The 15320-nt window shown below is 35.5% G+C and overlaps 1 long non-coding RNA gene across 1 annotated transcript in view; it reads left to right on the top strand.

The window, feature by feature from the left end:
* Positions 1-10364, top strand: part of LOC110595743 — a 19068-nt gene extending 8704 nt beyond the window's left edge. Inside the window, exons 2-3 of the long non-coding RNA XR_002482041.1 lie at positions 7742-7802; positions 10236-10364. This is a non-coding gene — a long non-coding RNA (uncharacterized LOC110595743). The remainder of the gene's footprint in view (positions 1-7741; positions 7803-10235) is intronic.
* Positions 10365-15320: the final 4956 nt, after the last annotated feature.

The raw sequence follows: 15320 nt of genomic DNA on the forward strand, positions 1-15320 counted from the left end.
TGGGCGTGGTAGCGCGCGCCTGTAGTTGCAGCTACTTGGAAGGCTGAAGCGGAAGGATCGCCGGAGCCCAGCGGGTCGAGGCTGCGGTGGCCGGGAGCAGCCACTGCACTCCAGTCTGGGTGACAGAGTGAGACTCCAACTCAAAAAAAAAAAAAATCTACATCTTTTTTTAAATTGCCCAAAACTAGTAGCAACCAGGATACCCTTTAAAAGGTGAATAGATAAATAACTGTACTACCAAGTTACATGAAGGAGACTTAAATGCTTATTTCTTAGTGAAAGAAGCCTATTTGAAAATACTGCATACCGTATGATCCCAACTCTATGACATTCTGAAAGTTGCAAAACTATAAAAAATATCAGTGACTGGAGAAGGGCCGGAGGGAGGGCGGGGAAATATATATATATATATTGCTCTACTATATATAAATATATCAGTGGTTGTTCAGTTGGATGATTTTTGTTGGTGAAGATGGTAGGAGAGAGCAGGATGCTTAGTTGTATTGTAACACATGGGACGTACAAACTAAACAAAGTAATTCTTGTCTGCATATTTTTTGACAAATTAGCAACATATGACACAATAGTCCTCAACACAGTTTCATTATTTGCTTCTAGAACAAAACAATCACTTGATCTTTCTTCTATATTTCTGGTTTACTGTTTCTTAGTTATTTTTTTCTACCTTATTTGTATCATCTTGTTTCACTTCTAAAAGTGAGATTCTCTAAGTTTCAATTTCTTACAAGACTTATCTATATCTACACTCAATCTCTTGGACATGTCATTCATTTTCACTGTCTATTGATGACTTCCAAATATATCTTCAGGCTGATCCTCTCCCCTGGACTTTCCAGAGATCATACAACTTGTCAACAATGTCACCTGAAAGTTTAAGAGCCATCCTAATTTTATTATGTCAAAAATTCAGTTACCTATTCCAGCCCTTCAAACCTTTTCCACCTCCTTTTTTCTTCAGTTCAATTAATGACAATCCATCGTTGCACATGGTCAGATGTAAAACTCCGGATCCTCCGTTTCTTTCTTTTTCCTCCCTCCCTCCTTCCCTCCTTTCCTCCCTCCCTCCCTCCCTCCCTCCCTCCCTACAAAATACATCTAGCGTCTGACTACTTCTCATCCATTTCATTGTAAAAACTACTCCAAATTTCATTGCTAAAATACTAATCTGTTGTCTCTTACCTGGTTATTATTCCAATAATCTCATTTTTGCTCTACTCTTTTTTTCCTCCACTATTCTTTCTATCCTTAACCACAGGAAACAATATAGTCCTGTTAAAATGAAAACAAGTATTGTAACCACTCTGCTCAAAATATGCAATGAGTTCCCATTTATCTAGGAAAAAAAGCCACCAAAATCCTTACCATGACTGCCAAGGCTCTGAAACATTTCATCTTTATCCTCCTTCCTTAGTGCATCATATCGAGAGGAATTCCTATTTTATACCTGTCCTACCCCCAGTCCTCATTGGATCCAAAAGCAACTGTTCAGTATGATTTTCCTCTGAAAGACTTGCATATTTTCCATAACACATGCAGTCCATGAGAAACTTCATAGTACTATCCCAGACCTCTACTCTTTCTATAATGCCACAATAGAATTTTTACTATACTGTAAATAGCACCCATTGTGAGTTATTTTCTCTGATTTAGAGTTGGTTTTTTGTTTATGATGGTAGATAGAGGTCCTGTTTCAATCTTCTGCATGTGGTCAGCCATTTTTTCCTTCACCATTTACTGAATAGGTTCTCCTTTCCCCAGTGACTGTTGGTGGAGGCCTTATCGAAGATAAGTTGGTTGAGAAATTGAGGTTTTGCTTCTGGAATCTTTATCCTGTTCCATTGGTTCATATGCCTAGTCTTGTACCTATTCCAGGCTGTTCTGATTACTGTAGCCTTAGAGTAAAGTTTAAAGTCTGAAAGTGTGATATCATCAGTTTCGTTTCTTTTGCTGAGGATTGTTTTGGCTATTTGTGGTCATTTATGCTTCCATATGAATTTCTGTATTGTCATTTCTACTCTGAGAAGAATGATGTTGATAATTTAATGGGTATTGCATTGAATCTGTAGATTGCCTTTGGTAGGATGGACATCTTTAAAATGTTGATTCTTCCTATTCGTGAGCATGGAATATTTTTCCATTTGTTTGGTTCTTGGATTTCTTTGAGCAGTGTTTTATAGTTTTCATTGTAAAGGTCTTTCACTTCTCTGGTTAGGAAGATGCTGAAGTATTTCCCTTTTTTTGTGGTTATTGTGAATGGGATTGTGCCTTTTATGTGGTTCTCTGCATTCTTGCTGTTGATGTATAAGAATGCAACTGTCTTTTGCACATTTATTTTGTACCCTAAGACATTGTCAAAATCTGATATATGGGGAGCCGACAGACACATGAAAAAGTGCTCAGCCTTGCTAATCACCAGAGAAATGCAAATCAAAACCACTTTGAGATACTACCTAACCCCACTAAGAATGGCATCATTAATACACAAACAAGGGATGCTGGATGCAGAGAAAAAGGAACACTTCTACTCTGCTGATGGGAATGCAGAATAGTGCTACCTCTTAGGAAAACAGTGTGGTGATTTCTAAAAGAACTAGACATTGACCTTCCATGTGACCCAGAAATCTCCCTATTGGGAATATACCCAGAGAAACTCAAATCATTCTCCAAAAAAGATACCTGCACGCGCATGTTTATTGCAGCATTATTCACAAAAGTAAAAACATGGAACCAACAGTGCTGCCCATCGAAACTGGACTGGATAAAAAAAACGTGGTACATATACACAATGGAATACTATGCAACTGTAAAGGACAAACATATGGACTTCACAGCAACTTGGATGGATTTAGAGTCTGTCATACTCAGTGATCTATCACAGAAACAAAGAGCAGAGTAACATATGTTCTGACTCATAAGCGAACCCTGAACATTTACCATAATACTATAAGAGAAAGATTGGCAGTACCAGAATACTGCTGAGGTGGGAGGGGGACACAACATCAGTAAGTGTATCTGATCTCAAACCAGGCAAAGTGGAATAAAAGGGAGGCCCAATCTTTACCTGTATGATGGCCACGTATATACATAATTCTAAATTGTACCCCACATTAAAAAAAGAGAGAGACGGCAGTAAATATCCGTCTGGGGACGGGGAGACACCTCTTATCAACAAGGGTGCCTGAACAAAGCATATTTGTATGACTAACCCTTAACTATATCCCACAATATCAAATAAAAAATATTGATTATAAAAGAGAGAGAGAGAGAAAGTTGTTTTTTTTACAAAATTTCAAGAGAAAAGTGGAGTGTAAACTTCTAAGATTTCTAATCATCTTTATTCACACCCATCCTCCATTTTGCTCCCTTCCCACTCTTTGTCTTTACCCTGGCCTACCAGGATTTTTAATAGATTTCTCTAAGTAAACAAAATTGTATTTATGTCTAATGCATGAAATTTTAGAATAAAAATTCTCTAAAGTAAAAATTATCTATTAGAGTAAAACGATTCTGCTCTGAGTCCACTGAGATCTGAATCTCAATGGGAGGTTTTAAAAATTCATTTCCTTTATTGTTTAGCTCTTGCAAACAAAGAACACCTTAGTTTCATACCATATAGCCAGTTGAGACTGGATAAACACTGTCACCTTGATTGGCACTTTTCTCTTGAATTCAACTCCTGTTTTAAAATATCTAAAAATTAGCATATTTTATTAGAACAAAAATGAACTTATATAAAACATCTAAAAGAAAAATTTGCAGGTAGATGGATTCAAACTGATCATTCTGTGTTTCTTTTTCTTCTAAAAGTACAAATGTCCCTTCTCGGTCTTCTCTTGTTTGCTTTCTATTCTTTCCATTATGGTATTTTGAGATGCTGAACGTCTGACTAAGAACAATTTCTGCCCCTAAGAGCCAGATGCTTTCACACTCACTCTTCTCAGAATATTAACTCTATTAAGTTTTTGCTTTTCTCATTTGTTGTTTTAAAAATCAAATAGTAAGTTGGGTCTGAATTGTAGGACTGCGGTCCCATGCCTGCACTACAAGGAAAGGCAAAGGGGAAAGTAAGTTTGAGGCTGAAATGTTTCTAAGAATGTGTAGAGAAGGTGCAGGGAAGCCACATGCATTGCAAATATCTAACAATTTCTATCAATTAAATTTACATTTCCTACATTTGCTCTACATTTACAATATTATAAACTTCATAGTCAGTATGAGGACAACGAGGCAAAACAGTGACTGAATAAAATTAGACGAAATTTTAATTGATAGATTATTGGAAATGTCTGACAGACACATAGAACATTATTGATTGTTTAAATCGCCATTCAAATTTATTTGAAAGAAGTTTGAGTTGTAATCACATATTTTTTTCTTTCTAACACAAATTCTATCTTTTTAGCAGTTTTCACCTCCCAAACAAAATATTAAGTTAAGAAAAATGCACAAATTATTCACTTGCATAAATTCTGAGTAATAGAACGAATGTGACTCTTTGTAATTTTATTCACCCTAGTGTATATTAATAATTAGACATCTGAGATTATTTTTGAAAATTCTTTCAATCTAGATTGTAAAAAGAAATACATTTAAAAATTTGAAAGACATTTTCTTAAATATTATAAACTTAAATGTGCATTAGTTATATTTAAAATGCTATGTTTCATTTGTGCATATTTCCTATAGTCTCTTCAGTTTTTTTTTTTTGCCATACTTTCATGAGCCAATTGATATTTCTTAGAGACAAGAAACAAAGTATTTTAAAGTAGATTTTTTTTTTTACAAACAATATTAGTAGTCCCAAAGATTTCACAGTTAAGTAGAATAACATATCCTTAATTCTTTCAGATTTTATTATATTTTGTTTATGTATCACAGATTTCAATTAAAGACTGAGAGAAGACTTTGGGAATGAAGAGTAAAAATTTTGATTACAGATAATCTGACCAAGTGTTTTCAGTAAAATAAAATTTCTTAGAGCAATTATTGATAAACTAATTTGATAAGACTTTACAAAGCTTTGAGAGGCCCATGTGAGAATCTCATTTACTAATAGCATATAAAACAGTATTTGAGGTTGAGCATGAGTCATTAAGTCATTAAAAATTCACTATTCTTTTGAACAAGTATAAGAAAACTGTATAATTTTTCAAAAGACAAATAAATATTTGCAAATCAATATATATGTGATAATAAAGAAGTAGACCCTTAATATATTGGTAATGATGTATGTACCACACACAAATATTAGCAAGTTTCAATACATTTTAATAATTTTATTATTGACATAATATTTATATAAACATATTCTTCCTAAATATTCTCAATAAAAAACTCTACTTAATATATAAATATTTGATTATACATTGAAGTGAATATAATTCATTCTTGTATTCAAATTCTAAAATAATTTATGTATATATAATATGGAAACGTTGCTATATTTTGTTTAATACAGGTCATTTTTATTCTATACATTCATAGAAAATTCTTCAGACATTATCCCGATACTGTATAGTAAAGCAAATGATCTGGGTACTCTTCCCTTATTCAATTGAAGTTGGAGTACACCATGATCTTCTCATGTCTTTCTGAAACCATAAGGAGTCCAAAATCAGTAAAAGACGAAGAGTGTATTAGTGTGCTAGTATGCTCAGATTGCCACACACAAAAAAATATGCCATAGATTGGATTATTCAGAGAACAGGAATTTATTCTCATGGTTCTGGAGGCTAGGATGTCCAGCGTCAGGGTCAGCGTAGTCAATTTCTGATATGATCTCTTGCAGTCTTACAGAATCTCCATTTTGATGTGTCTTCAAATGACAGAAAGAGAGCTCTGATGTCTGCTCCTCTTCATAATAAAGGCATCAGTTCTATTGGAGTTTGACTCTTTTTTTTTTTTTTTGAGTTGGAGTCTCACTCTGTCGCCCAGACTGGAGTGCAGTGGCCGTTCCCGGCCACCGCTGCCTCGACCTGCTGGGCTCCGGCGATCCTTCCACCTCAGCCTTCCAAGTAGCCGGAATTACAGGCATGCGCTACCACGCCCGGCTGATTTTTTTTTTTTTTTGATTTATTGTAGAGATGAGGTCTCGCTGCCCAGGCGGGTCTCGAACCCACAGGCTCAGGCAATCCACTCACCTCAGCCTCCCAAAGGAGTGGGATTACAGGCTGAGCCACCGAGCCCGGCTTGGAGTTTGACTCTTATGAAGTTAAACTTAGTCACCTACTTAAAGGCCCTCTCCCCAGTACAGTCACATGAGGTCACATGAGTGCTTCAACATATGAATAACTCACCTTAATACAAACTCTTCTTTAAAATCATAGTCTTTGATTCTTTTTAACCACCTGTCTAAACCAACAGCAGTTTACCACATTCTCTCTGCCTTATCACAGGTAATAATGCTTATATGCAGTGTCCTCCAAAGAGAGCATTCATGAAATAAAAAGTAGATTGCTCATAATTTTTTTTACATATTCCATCATGAAGGCAATCATAAAAGGGAAATTCCAGGATATTAAACCAATCAATAAATGCCACAAAAATGTGTAGGGGCAAAAGTTAAAAAGGCTCACAATTGAGCCTTTCTGAGACATTTTCTGCTATATAGAAATAATTAAATAGATGAACTTCTAAATAGTAGTATTTTCATTTCCTCACCTTATATTCTTTCTTTAAATGATTTTTTAAAAATCCATTATATATTTAGTGTAATGACAGAAATAGATATTGGTCATGATTATTGGTTGTTCATTGACTGCATCCCATTCCTTGTTCTCCACTGAATGAGACTGGTTGGGAGTCAGAGAAGCCACAAGGATACAGTTTTCCCACAAAAGCATATGTTCTACGTTGGATCATCAAATGTACATGTCTAGCAATTTAAATCTTCAGACAGGAATATAAATAAACACAAACAGTTTTGTGTTAGCAGTAGGTGAAGCAGCAGCCTCTCCTTTGCAGCTTGAATAGCAACAACTGCGCCTGGAATACCTGTAGCAATATCCCATATCCTGTGGCACAGAGGGGTCAAGAGGTGTATGAAGTAGAGAGGTATCAGGTGTATGGAATCATGAGGTCTCAGGAGCTCTGTGGAGTGATTTTTGTTTGATTTGGTCACCTGGCTTTCTTTGCTCTTGACTGTTTTCTAATTCTTGTTCTGTGACCACATTAAAGAATTCTTGCGCTAATAAAAATCCTTTCAATAAACTCACTCCTCTGCTTCAATGATTCACAGTTGTTTCTATTGCCTGTTTGTGAAAAACCTATTTGCAAATAACTGGAAAATATATACCACTAGGACAGACCTCTTTTCTGACTTTTTTTTTTTTTTTTTTTTTGATCAGGGTCTCACTCTTTCGCCCAAACTGGAGTGCAGTGGCACACTCAATGTTTATAGCAGCTTTGACCTCCTGGACTCAGGTAATCCTTCTGCCTCAGCCTCCCCAGTAGAGGATACTACAGTCATGCACCACCATGCTGGGCTAATTTTTTTAAAATTTTTTTGTGGAGATAGGGTCTCATTATGTTGCCCAGGCTCAAACTATCCTTCTGCCATGACCACCTAAAGTGCTGGAGTTGCAGGCATGAGCCACTGTGCCGGACCTCTCTTCTGAGACACCATAAACAACTGACTAGACAATAGCTCCTATTAGAAGAACATCATCAAACACTCCAAATCAATAAACCCAAAACTAAACTCACCAATTTTTTTCCACAGGCCCTAATTATTTTCCTGTATTCTTGACTTCAGAGAATGGTACCACCATCTTTTCAATTGTGTAAGTCAGTCTTGAATTACTTTCTTAATCTTCCCCCATATGTCATCATCAGTGAGTACATTCAACATTGCAAATATCTCAATTCTGATCTCTTATTTCTGACTGTACCACAATATTACTTGTCCAAGTTGTCATTATTTCTCATTTGCAATACTTGAAAGCACCTCCTGAATGCATCTAAGCTAGATTCTTTACATCACGGTTAGATGGTTATTTTCAAAACATAACAATTTTGTAATGTCCATATTTATGACTTTTTTTGCTTGTTCTTAGCATCAATTCAAAATGCCTTTACTTGGTTTATAAGCTGCATGACCTGGCCCCAACTAGATTGTGCAGCTCAGCTTCAGGTTGTATAAAACTCTTCTTTTTCCTCTTCACTCCAGATAGTACTTTCATTCTCTTCTATCTGCCATGCTTAACCCTGCTTCATGTCTTTTACACTTGTTATTAGTCTGCCTGAAACAAGATCTTTTTTCAGCCATACCCGCTCAATTTCTACTTAGCTGTCATATTACCGATCAAGTATCATTCTCTGGTGAGCATTTGACATCTTGAACTAAGCCAAAATCTCTACTATAGGCCTAACCTTTATAGTTATAGAGTCACCTTGTGTATAGTAGTCACTCATTATTTATTGAACAAGAAAGTAAATTAGATTTTTGATTCAATGTAAATCTGTAGTTGAGATAGCTGCCCTTAAATATTAAACTTTAATATTAAAGACCAATAAACCCATAATAAGACATATATAATCAGATAATATTATCAACTTTCTTTATATTTTTATAAAAATCACTTGCTATAAAATAAGTATTAAATGCTTCCCAAATATCTATAAATATTGAGAAGCAAAGGAACAGCAAGATATAGTAATAATACTGCTGTTTAGGCAATTCTGAGAAACGTAGTTAACTTAAACCAGCATCCTGGTGTTTTCAAAGAATATGACATAGCTTATTCTTAAACATCTCTTAAGAAGGTGGGACTAGCCGGGCTCGGTGGCTCAGCCTGTAATCCCGCACCTTTGGGAGGCTGAGGTGAGTGGATTGCCTGAGCCCGCGGGTTCGAGACCCGCCTGGGCAGCAAGACCTCATCTCTACAATAAATCAAAAAATCAACCGGACGTGGTAGCGCATTCCTGTAATTCCGGCTACTTGGAAGGTTGAGGTGCAAGGATCGCTGGAGCCCAGCAGGTTGAGGTTGCGGTGGCCGGGAGCGGCCACTGCACTCCAGTCTGGGCGACTGAATGAGACTCCAACTCAAAAAAAAGAAAGTGGGACCGTGGCACTGTCTCACAGACGAGGCCAGATGTCAAGGCCAGATGTCAAGCACAAATGCTAGGCCTCCTGCTTAAAGAGTAGTAATTGAGAAAACTCACAGAGATAGTGCAGCAGCTGGTGTGTGGATCCCCTATTGCCCCCCTTCCCAGAGGTCTAGCAAGGTATCGCCTGAGGACAGGGATTATGATCCTTGGGCTGCATGCTTTTTAAACCTCCATGAGTGATAAAGTGCCCCTTCTTAGTGTGATGCAGTCAAGACACACACAACAGCAAGAGAATGGGACAGAACCTTGGCTCCAGTCCTAACCTGCCAGTCCAGTGTTTGTGGATTAGAAAGCACAAGCCTTTCGTTGGCAGGATCAGAGGCTCAGGCCCAAGACTTGCTGTTGAACAGAATTGATTGCCTAAACACGAGGCTGTGACTTCTTTCTATGGGACTTGCTCCCAAATACTTTTCTGGGAGTTCAATGTGTAGGAGATTAGCTTTGGACAAGTTAACACTCCCTTTTCACTGATACAATTACAATGATATAGTTTGAAGTGTCTGTAGTGATTGTAATATTTTTAAAGTATTTTCAGTATTATTTATTAATGCTAATGGTGTTGATACAGTAATATTTCATTCTCAGCCTCCTTATATTTTTTTATCATCCTAGTATTTTTTCATATCAAGATGTATCTATTTGACTTTTATGTTGTTTTCCTTTGTGCTGATGTCATAGTAAATATCTACATGCATTTTCTTCAATAGACGCGTATGTATGTTTGTGTATATATGTCTCTCTTCATATAAAGATCTAAGATAGTACACAATTTAAATTCCTCACCAATCTGTTTTTCAAAGAGATTTTTCTCCTTTCCTTTTATTTATTTATTTGGAATTATACATTTTAAACATATAAAATATATGTCTTTACATTTGTCTAGGGATATGAAGATTGCATCATCTTTGGTATAAGGAATATATATTTTGTTTCCTCTGGACTTTGGGCTTTTTGAAATGCATGAATACATTGATTTTATTAATGCTCTGAACTTTTAAAAGCAAATTCTTACTCCAGTTGTGAATATTTATATTTTGCTTCTACTTTTAAATTACTTATTATTTACTTTTTTCTCTTAAGTATCATAACCATCGATCTTGTCTCAGGGGGCCAGGATGATGCCTCAAGTTGGATGACAGGAGTAGATGGTGTTGATGGTCAAGGAGTGGATAGAATATCCAGCACACAGGACAAAAAGATGATTCGGGTCTCAGATGGGATGGAGCAGGATCATACTACTCGGAATAACATGTGATTTGAACCATATGTATTGTTTATTTCTGGAATTTGCCATTTAATATTTTCAGAGCACAGTGGACCATGGGTAATTTAAACTGCAGGAAAAAAAAATAGATAAAAGGAAACTATTGAATTTCCAAATAAGGTCACAGTCACAAGTACCAGGTGTTAATCCTTCAACGTATCTTTGTGAGGGCACAACCTAACTAAAGTGCTATTGCTTGAAAAGCATAAAGTTAAACCATTTGTTACATAACATTATAGCCCCATTTAACCAAAATAAAAAAGTAACCTATACATGTAAAAATTTCAGTTGTACATAATCAAATTTGGAAGCTATTTTAATTAAAGATTTTTTTTCATGGTTCTAAATTTTGAAGTCAAATTTAAACTATTAGTACCAATTAAATTTTTATTAGAAATTAGCCATAATTTTAAATTCAGAAAATGCAAATTAAAAGTGAATTTTGTGAACAAAGCCTGAGTAAATTATCTTTTAAAAGATTTTAAGTGAGATAAAATGGAAAGGTCATATCTTTCTTACATTTATTTACCATAATAACTAATTATCGGGGTAATGTCCATCAATGGACAAATGGATTAAAACATCGAATATATATACCTATTTTATAATTTTGTACCTGAATTTACTATCTGATTATAAAAATAGAATAAAATTTAAACATATGTGACAACATGGAAGGACCTAGGGGATATCATGTGAAGTGAGATAGTTGGACACACAAAAACACAGGATCTCATTCATATGTGGAATCTTAAAAAGTTGATCCTGTAGGAATAGAGAGTAGAATGGTGGTTACCAGAGCCTGGGAGGAGTGGGCCTGGAGATGTTGGTCAAAGAATACGTAATTATAGTTATATAAGATAAAGAAATTCAAGAGATCTATTGTACAATGGGGTGACTATAGCTAATGATAATATATTGTATTCTTGAAAAAAGAGCAGAGGTTGAGTGCTCTCACTGAAAAAGTGATGTGTGAGGTCATGAATTTATTGATTAGCTAGAGTTAACAATTCCACAATATATGTATCTCAAAATATATTGTACATAATAAAAGCACATAAGGTTATGGCAAATTAAAAATACTTTAAAGATTTTTAAAAAGTAAAGAGTAACATAATTTTAATACCAAAACAAAGCTAAAAATGCTATATGAACTAAAACTATGTTTTGTGTTAATAATATATTTAATATACATATATTTATATATGAAGGCTATATATAAATATATAAAACATTGTATTATATATAATATTTCTACCAAAATATAAAACACTTTTTTGTGATTGTTTTTATAACATTAACAATGTGCTTTACAATAGAAGGAACAATGTAAAACAGGGGTCCCCATAACACCCTGGCCATGGACTGGTATCGCACTAGATTCTAATAGGAGTGCAAACCCTATTGTGAACTATGCATTGGAACAGTCTAGGTTGCATGCTCCTTATGAGAAGCTAGTGCCTGATGAACTGAGGTGGAGCTGAGATGGTGATGCTAGCGTTGGGGAGTGGCTGCAAATACAGATTAACATTAGCAGTGAGGTTTGGCTTCACAGAGACCATAATAAATCAATTGTTTGCAGACTCATATCAAAACCCAACCAGTGGTACCAGGTTAGTTCATGTACTTCAATTGTACAGCTGCATCTGGTGGTAGGTTTTAAGTCAGAATCTGACACTTATTTTAGCCCATGCATGGCCCACACATTATTTTATCTACCACTTACATCTACACATCTTTTTTTTTTTTTTTTTTTTGGTTATGGTGAGCTGTATTATTATTTCATTATATATCACAATGTAATCATAACAGAAATAAAGTGTTCAATACATGTTATGAGCTTGAATCACCCCAAAGCCATCCCCTGCTAGTCCCTAGTCTGTGGAAAAATTTTCTTCCATGAAACCTATTCCTGATGCCAAAAAGTTTGGGGACTGCTGATATGAGTACGCAAAAACAAAGAAACTAGAGGCTATACTATATGATTATTACCATCAGAATAAATAACATCCTGGTAACTTTTAGTTTGATATCAAACATTTAAAAGGAAATATAAAATTATTTCAGATAAAGATATTCATCTATTAATTGTATAAATATATTTTTGCATGTTAAATTTATATTGTTTTATCTTCCAAATATTTAGTGTTACACTGACATTATGGACAAGTTTTAAGGGAAGACAAAAGGAATTTCAGAAGTACAAATATAAAACATATAGCTAAAATTTTCTGAGATATGTTGTGATACAATGTATAAAAGAATGGTATTAATACCTGAAACTCGGGCCAATGCCGTGGCTCATGCGTGTAATCTCAGTACTTTAGGAGGTCAAAATGGGAGAATCGTTTGAACCTAGGAGTTTGGGACCAGCCTAGATAACATAGCAAAACCTCATATTTATAAAAAACTAAAAAAACCTAAGTGTGATGGTGTATACCTGTAGTTTCAGTTACTTGGGAGGCTAAGGCAGGAGGATTGCTTGAGTCCAGGAGGCTAAGTCTGTGGTGAGCCATGAATGCAACCACACTCCAGCCTGGCGAATGGAGTGAGACCCTGACTCAAATAAATAGATAAAGTAATTAAAAAATTCTGAAACTTTCTGTATTTTAATTTGCACCACTACAAATCATGAGCTCCTACATATTCTGGTACAGTCTTAAGGAAGGGCGTGGTGGGTGCTGCCTTGAGATGGAGAAAATATGACATATCAAAATCTCTCAAGCAGATAAGATGGAAGAAAAAGTCCAACTTTGAAAGAAGAGAAGAATTAAAGTAGGCAAGATAACACACTGAAAGATAGAGCTATTCAAGACTACCCAATTCTGGTCAAAATGCTTGGGCAGGGAGACCTGTTAGATACATTGAAGAGGGAACTGAGAAAAGGTAGCTTCTCTTCCCCCGCCCAAACTCCCTTCTCCTCTGCTTCCCTCCCTTCCTCTCTGTTCTCCTCCTCTCCTTCCTTTCCTTTCTTTTCCTTTTCTCCTCTCTTTCTCTTCTTCCTTCCTTCCTTCCTTCCTTTCTTTCTTTTTCTTTCTTTCTTTCTTTTTTTCTCTTTCTTCTTTCCACATACTAATGTGACCAAAGAGATGAGATAGAGTCAAATTAGCAGGAAAGAGACCACCCTGTGAACAAATTGAAAACACCTTTGAGTTTGATAGCTGCACAACTGTAGTCCACAAAGCACACATTAAAAACTCAAAAATGAGACATTATAGTAGTTCTCTCTTGTCCATGCAACATATATTCCTCCCTTCCCACATCCTTTTTTCCCAGTCCCTGTTCCTTCTTTTGTCTGTTTCCCTTATCTGTCTATCTATCTATCTATCTATCTATCATCTATCATTCATCTATATCTATCACCTATTTACTTATTTATTTATCTGCTTATTTATTTTTACATTTTAAACTCACAGAGGATGGTAGTTTTTAAGATGGATCATCGCTAACATTGCATAATATCAGAACAAAATTGGGGTTAAGGCATGTTTTCCATGGGAAAGTTGTCTCCAGTTTCTAGAATAGCCTCTGAAGTGACAAGTTTTATAGCTATTGAAGTCACTGAGTACATTAATCAGATGATTCACTGCCATGGGGGAAAACACATATTGAAAATTTCTGAAGGGTTGAATTACTAGCTAAAGAATTGTATAACAGTCACAATGAAAGATGAGCTACCATCAAATAACCAGGAAGCAGACAACCCTGTACAAAAATTGAAAATACTCTGAGTTCTATACCTGTACAACCAAAGTCCACAAAACATACATTGAACAGTCAAACAAGAAACATTACAGTAATCTGCCCTTATATGTTCCAAGTCCCCTCAGTGGATGACTCACACTGCAGGTAGTACCAAACCTTATATATTTTTCTTCACAATTTTATAGATAGAAGATTCGAAGATTCTTTCTTACCTTAGATCTTAGCAACCTCAGCATATTTTTTATCTTTACTTATTAAGTAGAAACTTTCACCTTTTCCCTTAAAGGAAACACGTTATAGTCATATCTTCTCTCTAGCACATCTGAATTGCCAGCAGCACTATTGTACTTTGGGGACATTATTAAGTAAAACAAGAGTTACTTGAATGCAAGCACTGCGATACCACAGTAGGATATATTAATCTAGATGGCTATTAGGTGACCAATAGGGAGGTTAGGGAGGTAGTGTACATAGCCTGTGTAGTGGGCAAAGGGATGTGTCACATCCTTGGAAGAATGGGACTGGACTTCATCATACCACCCAGAATAATGTTTGATTTAACATTTACAAACGATTTCAGGTATGGCGATTTCAAAGTAATATTTTCAAACTGTGGTTGATCACAGGTGTCTGAAACCAGAAAAAGAAAAATCACGAATAAGAGATGACTATTTTCATAGACGCTAATGTGGATTTAGCTGGCACTGCAAAAATCTGAGTCCTCCTCCCTTGCTGACAAAAAGGCACAGTGAACCATCCCCATCCAATATAGAAAAACATGAATAGAAAGGAGAGAAAATCTGAAATATGAATAATTTATCACAAAAGAAATAACCAAAGGAGATTTGGGTAGCTATAAGTATATCAGCTAAAATAACATTTTTAAAAGCTGTCAATGGAGACAAAGTTCACTTTGTTATGTGAAAATGCTCAATTTGTTGGGAAAATCTAACAATTCTATCTCTATCTAAGAAGAGAGTTCTAAGTTATATTTCAAAAGATAGAAATGCAGGGATCAATACATGATTCTACAGTAATGATTGGAAACTTTAATACTTAGCATTTAATAATGAAAATAAAAACTAGGCATAAGAGCAACAAGGCAACAGAACACTACAAGCCAATCAGCTCTTACAGAGATCTATAAGACACTCCACCCAATAAGAACAGAACACACATTTATTTCCAGGGTACATAGAACATTCTCTGAGATAGATCATAT

The sequence above is a fragment of the Carlito syrichta genome, unplaced genomic scaffold (assembly GCF_000164805.1).
Source record: "Carlito syrichta isolate Samal-C Ts95f unplaced genomic scaffold, Tarsius_syrichta-2.0.1 Scaffold303983, whole genome shotgun sequence".
In the NCBI taxonomy this organism is placed as follows: domain Eukaryota; kingdom Metazoa; phylum Chordata; class Mammalia; order Primates; family Tarsiidae; genus Carlito; species Carlito syrichta.